The sequence below is a fragment of the Anarrhichthys ocellatus genome, unplaced genomic scaffold (assembly GCF_004355925.1).
Source record: "Anarrhichthys ocellatus isolate YVR2014 unplaced genomic scaffold, GSC_Weel_1.0 scaffold38, whole genome shotgun sequence".
Classification (NCBI taxonomy): Eukaryota; Metazoa; Chordata; class Actinopteri; order Perciformes; family Anarhichadidae; genus Anarrhichthys; species Anarrhichthys ocellatus.
Genome location: NW_022280068.1, coordinates 3746811 through 3762529, shown reverse-complemented (window position 1 = coordinate 3762529; position 15719 = coordinate 3746811). Strand labels below are relative to the sequence as shown.

Sequence of the window (15719 nt, the reverse complement as noted above, 5' to 3'; positions counted from 1 at the left end):
GAGAAAAAACACGGAAACACTTACATTTATGGGCAACATCTGCAGTGTGGTGACAGGCCGAAAGTCAAGATCACACGGTGAGTTTTTAAGAAATTGTGCCTTCATGATTCAACATGACATCCACAGCACATTTTATAGGAGCTGACACTTTTGCCGAACATTTATGACAGAAATTTATAGGAGGAGTAATAGTAAGGGTAGCAGTAGATGCAAGTACATTTACTCAAGTAATAAAGTACAACTAAATCGCTGTATAAGGTACATGGATTTAACATCAAATGTGATCTGCTTATACAATACGTAGTTTAGTTATCCATCAATTTATGAAGTAATTAAAGCAGCTCCGACACCACACTGCTGGAGGCTATGGCCGTATTGCTGGGCTCGCTGTAGGGAAGGGAGGCTCGAGAGAACCAGGACAGAGCGAGGCAGACTGTCAGAGGCGATAATTGTACTGTAGTTGCAGTAGATTTAGTAGTTCTTGTGATAGCAATAGTGGCAATAGTGGGGGTAGCTGTAATAGTAACAGAAGCAGCAGCAGCAGTAGCACCAGTAGCTGTTTTTTGTAGTAATGCATACATTACACAGTGGGGAGGTCTGTCCTTAAGAGATTGTACAATATTTCACACAGATACACCAAACTAAAAGCAGCAGCAGTGTTTTTGGCAGTGTTGACATTACCAGCTTGCCTGCTGAAGCCCACTGGCTTGTTACCCAAGATAAATTATGTTCGCATTATCTAATAATGCCTTCTCTTCAACCAGTAAAAGTGCAAAGGAACAGTCTGCTATTGTGAGGGTTTGGACAACGACACATTTTTATATGTCATATGAAGTTCAGATGGAAAAGGATCACACCATATACTGCCCATGAACTAAGCGTTATCAGGTTGATTGCTTTAAATACTGCTACTATAAATTGAGATGCAGCCAGTCTCATTTGACTGTACTGCCCCTTTAACAACACCTACAGCATCCTGACTAATCAGGAATTCTGAGCAGAAGAAAAGCAGTGAAGAGTGAGAAGTTGAGTCCCTGTTGCCCGTCGTCTGCCTGTCTGTCTATCTCTGCCTGGTTTCTGCTCCAAAGCAGCTGTTTACGAAAAGCCACATTGCTTTGAAAAGATGCCCCCTCATACTGAATTCTGATTGGGTCAGTGAGGTATGATTCCCTGCCATGTCTGACAGCTGTGTACCAGAGTGAGAAGGTGATGAGAGGTAGAGTTAGGAGGACGGCCGGGACGGGAGCGATGAGAAAGGGAGGGAGGTAGGGACAGGAGTCCAAAAAAGAGCAAGTTGTGATGACAGAAGGAGTGAACCAAAGTGGAGGAAGAGAGGCAAATGAAGAAAGAATAAAGAGATGTTCAGAATGAGAGAAAGGCAGATGGGATTAGAACATCAGAAAGAGAAAGAAAGGATGTTTGAAGCTGCCTGACATTAAAGTGCAGGCTTTCAAAGGCAGCTGAGTCTCGACACCGAAGGGTGGGATGAGGAGGAGGAGGGGGGGTGACGAGATGCAAGGTCCCTTTGTTAAACCCTGTCAGTGAAGAGAATTGACATAACGAATAGTACAATCTGTGCACCTAACAGTCTGCACCACTGCCTTCTCAGCAGCCAAGATTAATCATTGTGTACAGTAATATGCTCTATAACAGGGGTCACCAACCTTTTTTAAACTGAGAGCTACTTCAAGGGTACCGAGTAGTACAAAGGGCTACTTATTTGATACAAACTTCCTGAATAACAAAATTGCACAGATCACCTTAATAATAATAATATATGTGAAGAGACCGTTTGATCACATGTCAGTTAATTATTCCTCACAATAATTATTAATAATGATTTCCACAACAATGATGGTATAGCTACACATACATATTTAAACATACAACTTTTATTTCAATTGCGTCATCGCGGTCTGTTATCACCGACACCAGCTTTTCCAATGGTACCTTTTTCTCAACGAAGAAACCAGCAAAAAGTCTCGTCTATAGCCGAGCGGGGGATCCAACCCTCCGAGGCGCGCGAGCGTCTTCGGGCGCCCGCGTTCAAACCTCTAGTCTGGGCCTTTTCGGTCGGATTGCGTTGCCTCGCCTCTACCCCCGCCACCCCTGAGTTGTTGCCCCGCGGCCTGTTCCGAGGATTTACGGACCTGACGACGGGGTGCGCTTGCGGCTAGCGTCTGGCACCAACGGGATGCGCCCGCCATTCAGAACCTGAAAACCTAGTGCGGTGCGGCGGCCTCGTCCTGGCTGTCCGCCGTGCGCCTCCGGGTACCCAACTCTCTGCAAGCGTTTTTGATTAAAAAAGAACAGCAACTACAATTTTAGACGGAGCTCCATAATGACTAGTGCTATTTTTAGAACATGTCTTGCGGGCGACTCACGTGGTCCCTGCGGGCGACAGGGTGCCCGCGGGCACCGTGTTGGCTACCTCTGCTCTATAACTATGTAACATTATGCCAGGGTGTCATTCATACATTTATGAACATAGCAGATGTTTGCATGCATTGAGAAAAAAATGAACAGATTTGTGTGACATTTGAGTTTGAAGTCAAATATCAACATCACTGATTCACAGCTCATCTCGCCCAACGAATCACAGTCTTGCCTCGCCTGTAGTAAAACACCATATTACTCTGATGCAAATAAGCTGTACTGGGTGTGAGGCATAGAATTGGATGTAGTATCTTTGGGAAACTCGCAGGCGATACAAGCTTGCGCCACTCATGTCAAACTACACTGCACCAATATGCCCATTAATGCTTATGAATGGCCTGGGAGACGAGGCATTACAAAGGGCTGCGGTGAAAGAGCCCAGAGGCCCTTGGTTCTTTGCAGTGAGTAATTATGTGAGTGAGTGAGGGGAGGTCTTTGTGAGTAGGAGTTGCTGGTTTTCCTCCAGAGTGAGCAGCATATTGCAAAATAAACATACCCGTGAGCGCAAACATACATACAGAGTGTGAAAGGTGAGTGAATGAGCACACGTGTGAGGGGAATAACAACACTGGAGCTGCTGATGGAGGGGTGAGATAAGAGGCTGATGCTGCAGATCAGCATGGGATTATTCCAGGGCTTGAACCTGCTGTGAGCTGCATTCATTATTTGCTCAGGGGTTATCATGAGTGTTTATGGCCATAAGCGGGTGTACTTTATGTGCAGTAAGAAGAGTATATTTATCCAAAGACACACCCACGCACTTCATTGTACATAGCTCTAATGTACTATTTTTTACTGCAGTAAAAACTTAATTGTGGCCATAAGAACTGAACATGTACAGATTGTAAAGCCCACTTAGGGAAATTTGTGATAGTGGGCTATACAAATAAAGTTGAATTGAAATTAACTGAATCATTCTTTGTCATAAATCCAAAAGTGATCAATTTCATTCCATGCAATGTTTATAATACTGATAAATTAGGTAATATTATGCACAGAGAATTGTTATAAATGTAGTGAAAAAAACAATTACTGTGTTTACAACTACTGTAAATCTGGTTGATGTTTGCTAAAATGATATTATACACAAGTAGGGAACACTGCCCACAATGCAGACCAGTGATTTTATCACTCGTCTACTCGACAAGTTGAGCAAACCTCTACCAGACAGAAAGAAAAACATGACTAGAAAACCAGATGAATAGACAAAGAGTACTTTATTCAGTGAGTGATGCTTGGCTCAGTTCAGTGTTAAGGCACTCTAAAGTGCTCTGGGCAGATGTCTATCTAATGCTCTCTGTAGGATTATTAGTATTCAACAGCATCAGCCAACTCTGATCAATTTGCACAAATACACACCTACACAAACATACGCATGAAGTTAAACAAATCATCTTTCCAGTTATTATTTTTCTGAGATCTCAGGACAACATTGATGTGAATGAGCCTGGGAGTTTAAAAGAGAAGCGGATTACTTTTCATGGAACAAAAAGCAGAAACAGGGCTTTGAAGAATCCTGAGCAATCCTAATGGATCATGGTGTCTGACAATTTTGAAAGATGTAACCTGGGAACACAAAGCAGTTTGAGGGAGGATGGAAGATTTTCCAGGATACTGTATCAACAAAAACTATTGCTAACAGTTCCTTGGGATTATTACACACCACAATTATTTTTGGGATGAAATAAAGTTAATTCATTAATTAAGTTTTCCTGAGGGTGGTTCTTGAGGAAAAGGCCTGGAGGTAACCAAAATCAAAACGAAGGTGGGAACCAATTACACCAGAATCACAATATTGCCTGTAGCTGTGGGGTTCTTCAAGGCTGGATTACCAATAAGGCAAAGAGGCCAACTGCCCTGGATACCCCAGACCCCCAGAAGCCACAGGTTCATTGTGTAGCAACTGGTTTAAGGTAATTGTAACTTTGTTTGGGAAAAGCACCACTGAGGCACAGTTTTAAGACGTCCTATATTTTTGTTTTGTGCTTAAATGTGGTATATTGTTGAATTACTTTGTGTTCAATCAAATTAAGACACGACAAACCTGGAGTCATGTAATATTTCATCATTGGAATACTGTACACAATGTACAACTCTTCCCAGTACAGTGTATCCCATTAATTACCGAAACTGTGGCAGCTCGCTTAGGGGGGCTCTGACCGTGTCAGCTTTGCAGCACCCTTCACTGCTTCCCGAGGCCTTGGACTTGGTGCTCGCAGTGCCCTCTCTCCCTGCAGGGAGGGACGAGGTCCTTTGATCCCAGAGAACTGTCCCCAGTGCATCAGGGGTCTGTTGAGACATTAGCATCTCACATGACCGGTCTGGACACATGGAGACCGTGGCATTAATCATGCTTTGTGAGTGTGGATTTTTTGACGCGTCAACACCTTTCATATTTAGACAACCAATAGGTTTATGATTAAATTGTTTACTAGAGCACAATGGTGGAAGAAGTACTCAGATCTTTTATTTAAGTAAAAGTAAAAATACTCCCGTTGAAAGTAAAAGTCCTGCTTTCAAAATGTTTCGTATAATTATTGATGCATCACTTTATTGTTGCAGCTGTTAAAAGTGAAGCTACTTTAACAACTTTATAATTATATCCTTCTGACTGATACTTCATAGTTCATTAGTTGATTTACATTTTGTATTAAGAATCTGAATTTGAATCTGCAAAGTAGCCTAACTAGATAATAAATAAATGTAGTGAAGTTACAATATTAGTACAATATTTCCCTCTGAGATGTAGCAGACTAGAAATATAAAGTAGCAAGAAATGAATATATTCAAGTAGAAGTACCTCAAAATTGTATTTAAGTACAATACTTGAGTAGCGTAAAGTACTTAGTTATATACCACCACTGCTAGAACAAGAGCAATAAGTACATAGATCTAGCCTCTTAATTTTGCTCTCAAAGTGCACCAGATTGATGCATTTAACTTTAAAATGTACAATATTTTCTACCCACAGAACCCCGTAGAGGGTCAGAGGTTCACCCACCACACTTTCACAGAATCCTGGGGGAAACATTTTGAATTACGATGATATTGGACTATTTTCTGACGTCGGGGTTGCTGAAAAAGGGGCGGGATTGTGGGGGCCCGGCAGTACATTTTTTACCCCAGCAGGTTAGTCAAGCAATGGGGACATCCTGCTGTGGACTAAAGTGTTGATTTAGACTCAACACACAGACTGTGTACCTTTTGTCACACCGTACATACTATCAGTTTCTATAAAAATGTATTTAACACTCTGATCATGGATACAATTAATATCTGGCCAAGCTTTCACACACAGTTAAACATTACACAAATAAGTTGGTCATTAATGGCTAAACACTCCAGCCAGTGGGAAAGACTTCTGAGAGCGTTAATCCAACTCCTGACAAAGCCGAGCATCGCTGCTGACTAAAGCGCCTCACAAGCCGGAGCACAGTGGCCCGCTGGCAGCGACGATGGAGTTACTAAGCAGGGGTGGACTTCACATAACAGCCACTCAATGAAAACAAAAGCCCTGGCCCTGAATGCTGAGACTCTCTTCTTGCAGAAAAATCTAATAACCGATGTTCACAGCATCTCCTCTGCCTTGTCCAAGGATGACGCGTCCTTATTACAATAGATCGGCCTCAATTGATTTATCTTTAGAAGCCTCACAGAAAAAGAGGCCCCATTGATTTTCTGGTTTACAGCGAGGACATATAAGAAGTTTGTGGATGGAAAGACACCTGTTCAGCTCGTGTGCAGTGGGAAGGACACACAAGTTTGAAGGTTTAAATGGGTGTTCTTTGTGCCTGGGCTTCTATTGGAGATAAACAAGGCCATTTGTCTGCAGCAGCTCACCTGTCGTTATAACTCAAGTGCCAGGCGGTGTCGGCACCGGTCATCTATCAATCACACATGTCAGGATGCCACAACAGAACAAGGCACTGCTGACAAAAGGTGAAGATACACTGTCGCCGGAGACACATTTTGTCAGTTTTAGAGTGAATAGAAATACAAAACACAGAAAACACACACAGTGCTTCTGTTCGGATTTAACCTTGCAGAAAGTGCCTCAAAGTGTATGAATGAATGCTAAGCTTCAAATTAACCTTACTCCAATACACATTTACATCATCATTCTGTTGCAACTGCGACTAAGGTTCTTGCCAGAGTGACATGACATTGAAAACAACAACTGCAAGTCAGTATGGAAGTTATTGGGAAGGACTAGTGATGTAACAATACCAGAAATTTAGTAGTAGATACCAATACCAATGAAATTCCAAAACTCTCGAAAGCCAATTAGTTCACAACCACGGTTACAAACAAAAAGAAAACGATAAATAACACATACTTCAACATCCTATTACCGTTTGCAAACTGCAATATAATAATTTATTATTAATCCCTGTTGATCCGCCTCAAGTTTCTTTCCAAAAACTTTTTTTTTTTTACATTTGATTACATTGAATAAGATAATTTACCTTCAACCAATACTCATAATCACTGAATAGAGCTTGAACGCATCATAATACAACTCAATGCAACCTCTGTACATTGGTTAGCTCTGTTATTTAGCCAAGCTGGACGGTGCTGCCCACCAACCACTAACAACTGATGTTAACCAGCTCTCCTCCTGCTGATTTTAAAAGAGATCTGTTGTTTACAATGTAGCATCAGAGGAATTTTCTCTGAAGACGGAAGGCTACGCCATTAGTCTCTAGCCCTGATGCCTACTGTACCTGTAGTACCATAGAACAATGAGAACAGTTCAGTTTTCAGAATTTTGGCATTGACTTAGTACCGAAGTATCAGTTCCCTTATGAGGGACTGAGCAGTAATAGCTAAATAGATCATCACGACCAGTTTGTTGAATAAAAATTGCTGAAATCACAATCCCATAAATTCATGATGCAACTCAACAGAAACTTTAAGAAACATTAGACTTTCCCCTGCTCTAAAATAACCTCATCTTTCTCTCCATGCCCTAGTTTATAACACAGGATTTCTCAAGCAAACCCTGATGACTTAATTTTCTCAGACTTTACAAAGCTCTCTCAGAGCCACAGGACACATTATACAACATTATCCAACTGTTCTTACACCTTGACCTTCATGTTTAAAATGTGGATTGACCCTTTAATTTGACAAAAAACAGCTCTAAAAATATGCCTTTCTGAAGATGAAAGGAGTGTATCTTGTTAAGGATATACAGTATGTACTGCAAATATTACTGTAAATAATACAGTAACAAACATGCGACCACTGCCTACAATTAAATTAAATCAATCAGGTTGCCTGTTCGTTAAAATGTTAACCACTAAAAAGTGAATCATTGTGTTTCCATCAAGTACACCTTTATAGAATATATCGGAGGTGACAGGATGACATATTTAACCAGTAACTCTGATGCATCAAAGCGTTTCATTGCTGCTTCACACCTTGTGTTTTATAAATGAATGTCACTGGTGTTGTTTTTGTCAGCTGCTATGGTTATGACAGGGGTGTCATGTAACAAGGGACCCTCTTTGTCCTGGATTCCTTATTCTTTATACTCTGTGGCAAAGTTGAGGTACGTAACGGTGAGTGGCTACATGACATTCATGCTTTGTCTACAGTACAGTGAGCAGAAGCAGTTAGAGCATAACGTCAAGGTGTATTTGAAAAATCTGCTATGGCCATCCATAACTACATCTCTTTTTTCTAAATTTGACAGTTTCTCCACTTCCGCCAAGTGTAACAACTTTTTGACAATATTACAGCTTGTTTCTCTCAACTGTCTAGAGTTCCTCAGTTCAAAAAATAAACCCACTCTGGAGATTATTGGCTCTGAAACTATTGTTTTGGGGAGACAGGAGCAAATGCTGAATATGGCTGAAGTAAATCATGTTGGTGCGATATAATAATCCATCTTTTACTTAAACATACAATTAAGATTTTTCCCCTCAATAAATTGAAAGAGTGGTTCATCAGTACATAAAGCTCCAGGCCAAGCATGACTACCCCTCACTGACATCATCTGCCAGCAGGATACAAAAGTCATGAGGAAAAGGTCAATGCATGATGGGAGCGCAGACAAACGGACAAAGTGAACACTGTATTGATTAACTCATCCATGTGTCTTTCTACAGCCCCTTCTCCTGCTGTAGTGATGTCACTGGAACTTTGGAAATGTCACAAAAAAACAAATGGGAATTAGAATTTTTTTTTTATTAAGTGGCAACCCTCGGTGCTGAGAGACGAACCTCTTTGCCTGTTTTTGGATTAGCCGGAAGTTAGGCTGTGTCGTCACTGCCAAGATGGCGACGGCCAGAGCCACCCACTTTGAGCTTCACAACGGCTCTTAAGAAACCTATGGGTGATGTCAAGGAGAGTATGTCAATATATTATACAGTCTATGATCTCCATCAACTGGTTTGGAGTGAATAAACTCAGTTACAGCCTAGTTTAGTCAGAAGTTGGTCCTATAGGCTTGCATGGCTGTAATATGCCTGCAAGCAGAGTGGAACAAGTTGAGGTTCCGGACCAGAAACAAAACTAACCCAGCATTGCGTAGACATTTTTCTGGGGACCCACTTTTTAAATATGACAAACCTATTACTATCACAATAGGCCTTATCTATAAATCGTGAGAAGAAAGATTTTGTGCATAAATAAACGTTCCTGACCATCTGTACTGCCATTTCTGCCATTACTTGAATAGGTAAACCATTCATTTAAATATATGTTTGATAAATCAATTTAATAGGCGAGGCGTTTCCATAATCCATTAAGCGCATCAACTCTTTTTCGACAAAGGCAAAGACCACCTCAAGTGAGTGTTACAACTTTTTTCCGTTATTAAGGCAGTTTTATCAAATTCACTATTTCCATACAGCTTTTCTGATGCAATACTTCAAAATGGGCATCAAATATTGAAATAAAATGTTTCTGTCTGAACACAGTAGTATGACGTATCAATCTATGACTCAACTCCTGCAACACAGCTGCCTCACAGGGTACATCCCAAGTCTCTTAATTGCATCCCCGTTTCCCTCACTTGGGTCCTTTTCTTGCGTCTTAGTCCCTCCCACCAGGGATGCATGGAGGAAACCATGCAAGGATGAGAATTAAGAGACTTGGGATGTACCCACAGTGATTACAGTCAAGGCTGCAGGAAATGACGGCATCATTGTGACTGGGTGCTGGTGGGAAACGGAGACACCATTTCCACTGCATGAGCAGCTAAACGGATTTTAAAAATGTATTTTAATACTCTTGCTTTCCACCTTTTTCATACCTGAGTCGCAGCATGACTCCTGAAGGAATAAGTATCTGTCAGTATAGCCATTGAACTGAAAATTAGTTTAAACTTTATTCAACTGAAATAAAACTGATGAGCTCTTATTCTTCAGCGCACAGTGATTTTCTCATTGGCAAACTGTATCTACCCGTCTGTCAAAAGCTAAATGAAGCAATGTTTAATGCCGCTTGTTTTCTCCATCTGCCCACTCCCCAGGCCCCACCCACTTATTCACCCACCCGGTTTACCTTCCCTCTGTCTTCCCATCTCTCATTCCTGGGGCTCAGCGATTGTTCTTGTTATCGCTGAGGAGTGCACGGGGGTTTTGTGTCAGTGCGTATGTGTTTGACGACGAGTCGGCGCTGGTGAAAAATGAGGCAGTTGGTGGCAATTCATCAACACTAGAGCGGCGTTCTGGCAGAGGGAGGCGAGGCCGCGCAAAACACGACACTGAGGGTTTGTGTGAGGCCGGGCATGATGAAATGGATGCGGTTTCTCCTCCGCTGCCTCAGACAGACAGTATAGGATAGATGAAGAGGGAAACAGAGAGGGGGGGGGGGGGAGGGTCTTTCCTGTATCTGCAGGCTTCCACATCAAACATCGGGGTTTTCTCCCGCAGCTACTCCCTCCACATCATCCCCTCCTCCTTCCCCTCTCATCCCAGGGAGTCCACCTTTAAAGGGTTTGCTCTTGCATCACACATTTTTTAATTTTTGTATCTTTCCTGTGCAATTTGTATTGTTGTTGGCATGGAAACAGATGACAGAATGCCGAAACAGGGAATAAAACTCTTTCACAGTCCAATGATGCCATGTCAACACTCCCCCTCGCTCCCACCCACCCTTTAACTTTCAAACCATCTCTTGATTCATCTTCCTCCCTATTACCTGTGCTCTCAACCCCCTAAATCAGCGCACGCACAAACAACCCTCTTGCCACCCCTACGATTTCTGACCTTTTTGCAATATATCTCTTTCCATATCATCTCCTCTCCCAAACCACCTCTTCTTTGCATAAACACACAAATACACACAGATATCGTGTGTACACGTACACACACACACACACACACACACACACACACACACAGAGTAGCTGTACTATGCCGGCCCCCCACTTGTTGCCTGCAGCTGCCTCAGGCACACTGTGAAGCTCTCTCCACTGGGAGGAACACATGGTGGGAAAGACGCATCAAAGCAAGTGATAAAAAGCTGCAAAAAAAAGGACCAAAAACATGGACACCAAGATTCCCGGGGAGCTGATTAATAAAAAACAAAAATCCTCTTGGCTGAAAGTTGTCCTTCACCAGTTCAAAGTTACTGATGACTCCATCTGTTAATATCTCAACAAAAAGCATAATGTGCCAAAGATTTTATCTTGCTGCCAGATAAGGGAGAAGCCACACAAAACTGATTAAAGAGGGCTGAATATATACAAAGCACAGACATGTTTTGATGAAGCCCAGCAAATGAAACTGCAAACGGGGAAACACTAAGTGAAGAAGGTATAACAAGGACAAGTAAGAAAAGCAAACCAGAGAACAATAGATAACAAACAGGATGATTCTTAAGTGCAGAAAAATGGCTTTATCGTAGCTCCAGCTTTGATTTTGACATCAAATGAAACAACAAGCATTTTCTGCATTATGTTTCTGCACATACAGAGAGAGCAAGAACAAGATAACTGTGGAGGAAACAGCACAGCTAACAGCTATGATAAAATAACAAAAAAACAACTTTGCACATGACGCTCAAACAGTATGTGATAAAATGCATTTGACACAAGGATCCAGGGGTCTAAGGAAAAAGCAAAGGGCTCTTCCAACGACAAGCTGTGCTGCCTTGCTGCAGTGTTGTAACCTGCTAATGCAGCATATAAAACTGGTTGATTTGATATTGCCAGAATAAATGGACTCTCCCCTTTTCTTGCTTTTTAATTGAAGACACTCCAAAAAAAAAAACTAACAAACTAAAATGTACTTCCTCAGAACAAGGTTCAATGGCAGAAATGTTCCCTTGAAATAAATGATTTCACAGCAACATTAATTAGTGTTTTTTGCAACCAAAAGCTTCACATAACACAACATTTGGCCTTATAAAGTTGTTTCGGCTAACATAATAGCTGCCTGCCGCTGCTGGAAACAGGGTTGATGAGAAGGATGAAACATAATCAAAACAGTAAAGTTGCAGGAAGTAAAACCAAACTATGTGCTAAAGAATGCTAAACTACTGCGCAGACCTGGGGAGAATCACAAAGCTCGGTGATAATTCTCTGTAGGTTCGTCACTACGAGTGACCTTGTTCACTTGACATGTAGTCATTTGATCTACTGTTGACGGTCTTATTTTTTTCATTGTTCCCCAATCCATCCATCCATCTATTCATCATCATCATCTCCGAGGCTGGGTCACAGGGGCAGCAGACTTAGCAGGGTAACACCCCTCTCCCCAGCAATGCATTCCAGCTTTTCTTTGGGAACCCGGAGGCGTTCCCAGGCCAGACGAGATATACAATCCCTCCAGCGTGTTCTGACTATGGTGACAATGGTATTCAAATCTGACTCACATATAATAAAAACTCTAAAGAGAGGCGTCCAGGAAGCCTCCTGATCAGATGCCCAAAACACCTCACCTGGTCCCTTTTGACACATCTCTAAGACTGAGCCCAGCCACCAAAGGAAGCTCATTTTGACTGGTTGTATCCGCAATTTCATTCTTTCAGTCACTACCCAAAGCTCACCATAGGTGAGGGGCAGATAGTAGATGGACTGGTAAATCCAGAGCTTTGCCGTACGGTCCGGTAAAACACCCACATCACTGGTGGAGCCACACTAAACAGCCTGTCCATCTCACGCTCCATTTTACCTTCACTCATGAACAAGACCAAGGGAAATTGGAACGCCCTTGCTCTGGGCAGTGACTCAATCCCAACTTGGAGGGCACAAACCCCCGTTCTCCGGCAGAGAACCATGGCCTCATACTTGGAGGTACTGACTCTCATCTGAGCTGTTTGAGACAAAAACGGGAGTGGAGAACAGAGAGACGGAGAGCCAGAGACCGACGGAGAGTGAAAATATCATTAAAGCTTTGTGCCCCTGAGTCACCTGGACATGTTTTATTTACTGTCCCTTTGATACAGAATTGGCATCCGAACGGTTTGCTCCATAGTCTGGGTCAGTCTGGGCCAAGCACCTGGGCCACGCACGCACACACAAAATGGTTGAGTAGACTTTGAGATACTGGGTTGACTTATAGTAATCATTTAACCATAACAGATCAACTCTACCCTTTTACATTTTCAAATCTAAATTAAAACATTACTTCTCTTAGAAATTAAAAGTTGAATTCATAAGCAATAAAACTAACCGTTCTAACTTCTCAGGGGTGTTGCTGTCATAGTCGTATGTGGTCTGGTGTGACCACAAGCTTATGGTGGCTAATGTTAGCCAACTTTAACTAACACTGCTGAGTCAGTTCTCTGACTTCATGGCTCTTCTTTGTGCTATTGCTCAACTGCATTTACTTTTTCAAAAAACTCAATTTGTGCGCACTAATTAACAATTAGATTGAAAATGTCAACAACTCATTTTAACACAAAAATCACAAAATAAAAGCGTCTTTGACCAAAATCAAAGAAAAACTGCATGAAAACTGCACTAAACAATACGAATGCATGTGTTTTTCAAACTGGGGACATCCGTTTTTTTCTTGACAGAACAAGCCATCCTAAGTCCAACATGAAGTGACCAATGAGAAAAACACATGCGCACACACAACTTAAATTGGCCAATTGGTCAATAAATTAGCGTCAACGGGTTAATCTGAATTACTCCAGTCCTCCAGTTAATACTGAGCTGAAGAGTACCTCAAGCAACAAGCTGTGTCCTTGTATCACTGTTCCTTTTTAATGAGAGCGTCTGCTCCCAACAGAGCTCATCACTCCAACCTTGGCCGACTGCCTCTGCAATTTTTCCATGACATTTTACTACTGTTTTTGAAAAGGGCAGCATGAAGTTGATTGAAACAATTTCCACAGTTGAAGCTGAAGAGTCTCCTGATGGATTATTGATAGTTTGGGACTGTGTGACAATGGTATTCAAATCTGACTCACATATAATAAAAGCGATAGTTAAAGTTATTGCATTTGGGGGTGTTCTGGTAGTAAATAGATTAGGATGCATACCACCTCGTTACTGATATAAGTCCATTTGGGATCTTTGCTGCACATCATCAGCCCCTCTTCCTGTGCTTCCCATCTCATAATGCGATACAATCAAATAAAGGTAACTTTTTGACATTTAGTCAAATGCCACAAAATTATTTTTCATAAAAGAGCAAATAGCAGAAACGGCACTACCTGTGACATTCAAGTGACGTCACTGGTTGAAAAAAGAGAACACAATCAAAAAAGTTAAATCCATTATTTTATCATTTCATAATTTATTTACTTTGCAATTTCTGTAACGTTTTACTGTATATTGACTTGGACTAGTAGAACCTTGTTGAAATAAATACTGTATTCTGCTGCCCACATGTGCTAAAAACAAATCTGTATTTTTAACAGGAGAGTGACTGTAAACGTCTATGTAATGTCTGGTGAGAGTATAACATGACATTTTTCACTTGATTTAATTTTCTTTTGTTGAAAATATATCCACTCTATCTATAACCGCTTGTCCTTTAAAGGGCAGCAGGGCCAGTCAATCACAAAGCTGACACAAGGAGCGAGGCAACCATTCACATCTTCGTGCAACTGAGAGTCAACAACCTAAGTTGCATGCGTTTGGACTGTGGGAGGAATAATGCTGGAGAAGACCCACACAGTTTCCTCCTTTTGTTGTTTCTTTACAGTATTACCCATATTTTTTTCAGGCTTCCATAGTCACAAGTGCCTCACTATACAATATAGTATAAGACAAAAAGTACCAATATTGGGGGAAAAGAAATCAAAGAAAAGTGTCTCAGTAATTTTACAGTTCTAACTATGACACAAGTTGGGATGGGAGGTCAAAATAGAAGCAGAGTGAGTGCAATACAAAAGAAATGCATAATGGCGTCTGTAAATATGATGGATTTTCTCCAAACGTTTTCAAGTTGTTTCCTCTTCCTACCTAAAGAGGTAGAAACAATCTGAACTCTGACTAGTTGAAGTACTGTCTTCTTTAGTTTAGGTATCTGTAAACTCACATGGCCATTCAGCAATAACAGCAATCAATAGCAGTAGAAAAAGTGAAATCCAAAAACATGCAGCATATCACTCCGACACTCGAACCACTGAGAAGTTTGTATCCTCGTGCCTTGACTCTTTTATTTTACAGGCATTGATTTTTACACACTCTTGCTCTTCCCCTCCATCCCTCCGCACCCCTGTTGTTTCCCTCCTCTGTTCAGATCTCTTCATCTCCTCTCCTGCTGCTCCATCTTTCATGTCTCTCTCCTTTCTTTGAGAGAGACAGAAACTCTATTTCTTTTTGTCTGCCACCCAGGGACACAACCCACAGTCCGCTCTTGAGATGCTCGCTCCCTGAGACTATCTGCAGGTGAACAGATTTCAGCCGGTTACTGTTGATCTCGGTGCTACAGTAAAGACTGATTCAATCAGAAAGAGCTGGTAACCTGTGTTCACAACGTGTCGGAATAGTGAATACAAGTGAATACAACATTGCACACATATAGGGCCGATGAGGAAATCCAAGATGAGAAACGAAATAGTTGGTTTCTTGTAAATCCTTGAATCATTTTACCTTTAACTCCTACGGCGAATTCAGCTCACTACAGCATAATCACTAGTGCAGCATGGTCACTCCTACAGCATGATTACTACTACAGCATGATTACTACTACATCATGGTTACTTCTACACTATGGTCACTACTACACTATGGTCACTACTACAGCATGGTCACTACTACGCTATGGTCACTACTACGCTATGGTCACTACTACAGCATGGTCACTACTACACTATGGTCAGTGCAGCATGGTCACTACTACACTATGGTCAGTGCAGCATGGTCACTA

General features: G+C 41.6%; 1 protein-coding gene across 2 annotated transcripts in view; it reads right to left on the bottom strand.

The window, feature by feature from the left end:
- The window catches only part of LOC116394196 (endonuclease V), a 55024-nt gene that overhangs the window by 9600 nt on the left and 29705 nt on the right, over window positions 1-15719 (bottom strand). Inside the window, exon 9 of one of the 2 annotated variants that reach the window (XM_031867093.1) lies at window positions 2433-4725. The exons of the other annotated variant lie outside the window; for it this stretch is intronic. The gene's annotated coding sequence lies outside the window, so the exon portion shown is untranslated. Of the gene's footprint in view, window positions 1-2432; window positions 4726-15719 lie in introns of those variants that run through there. 2 annotated transcript variants of the gene reach the window in all.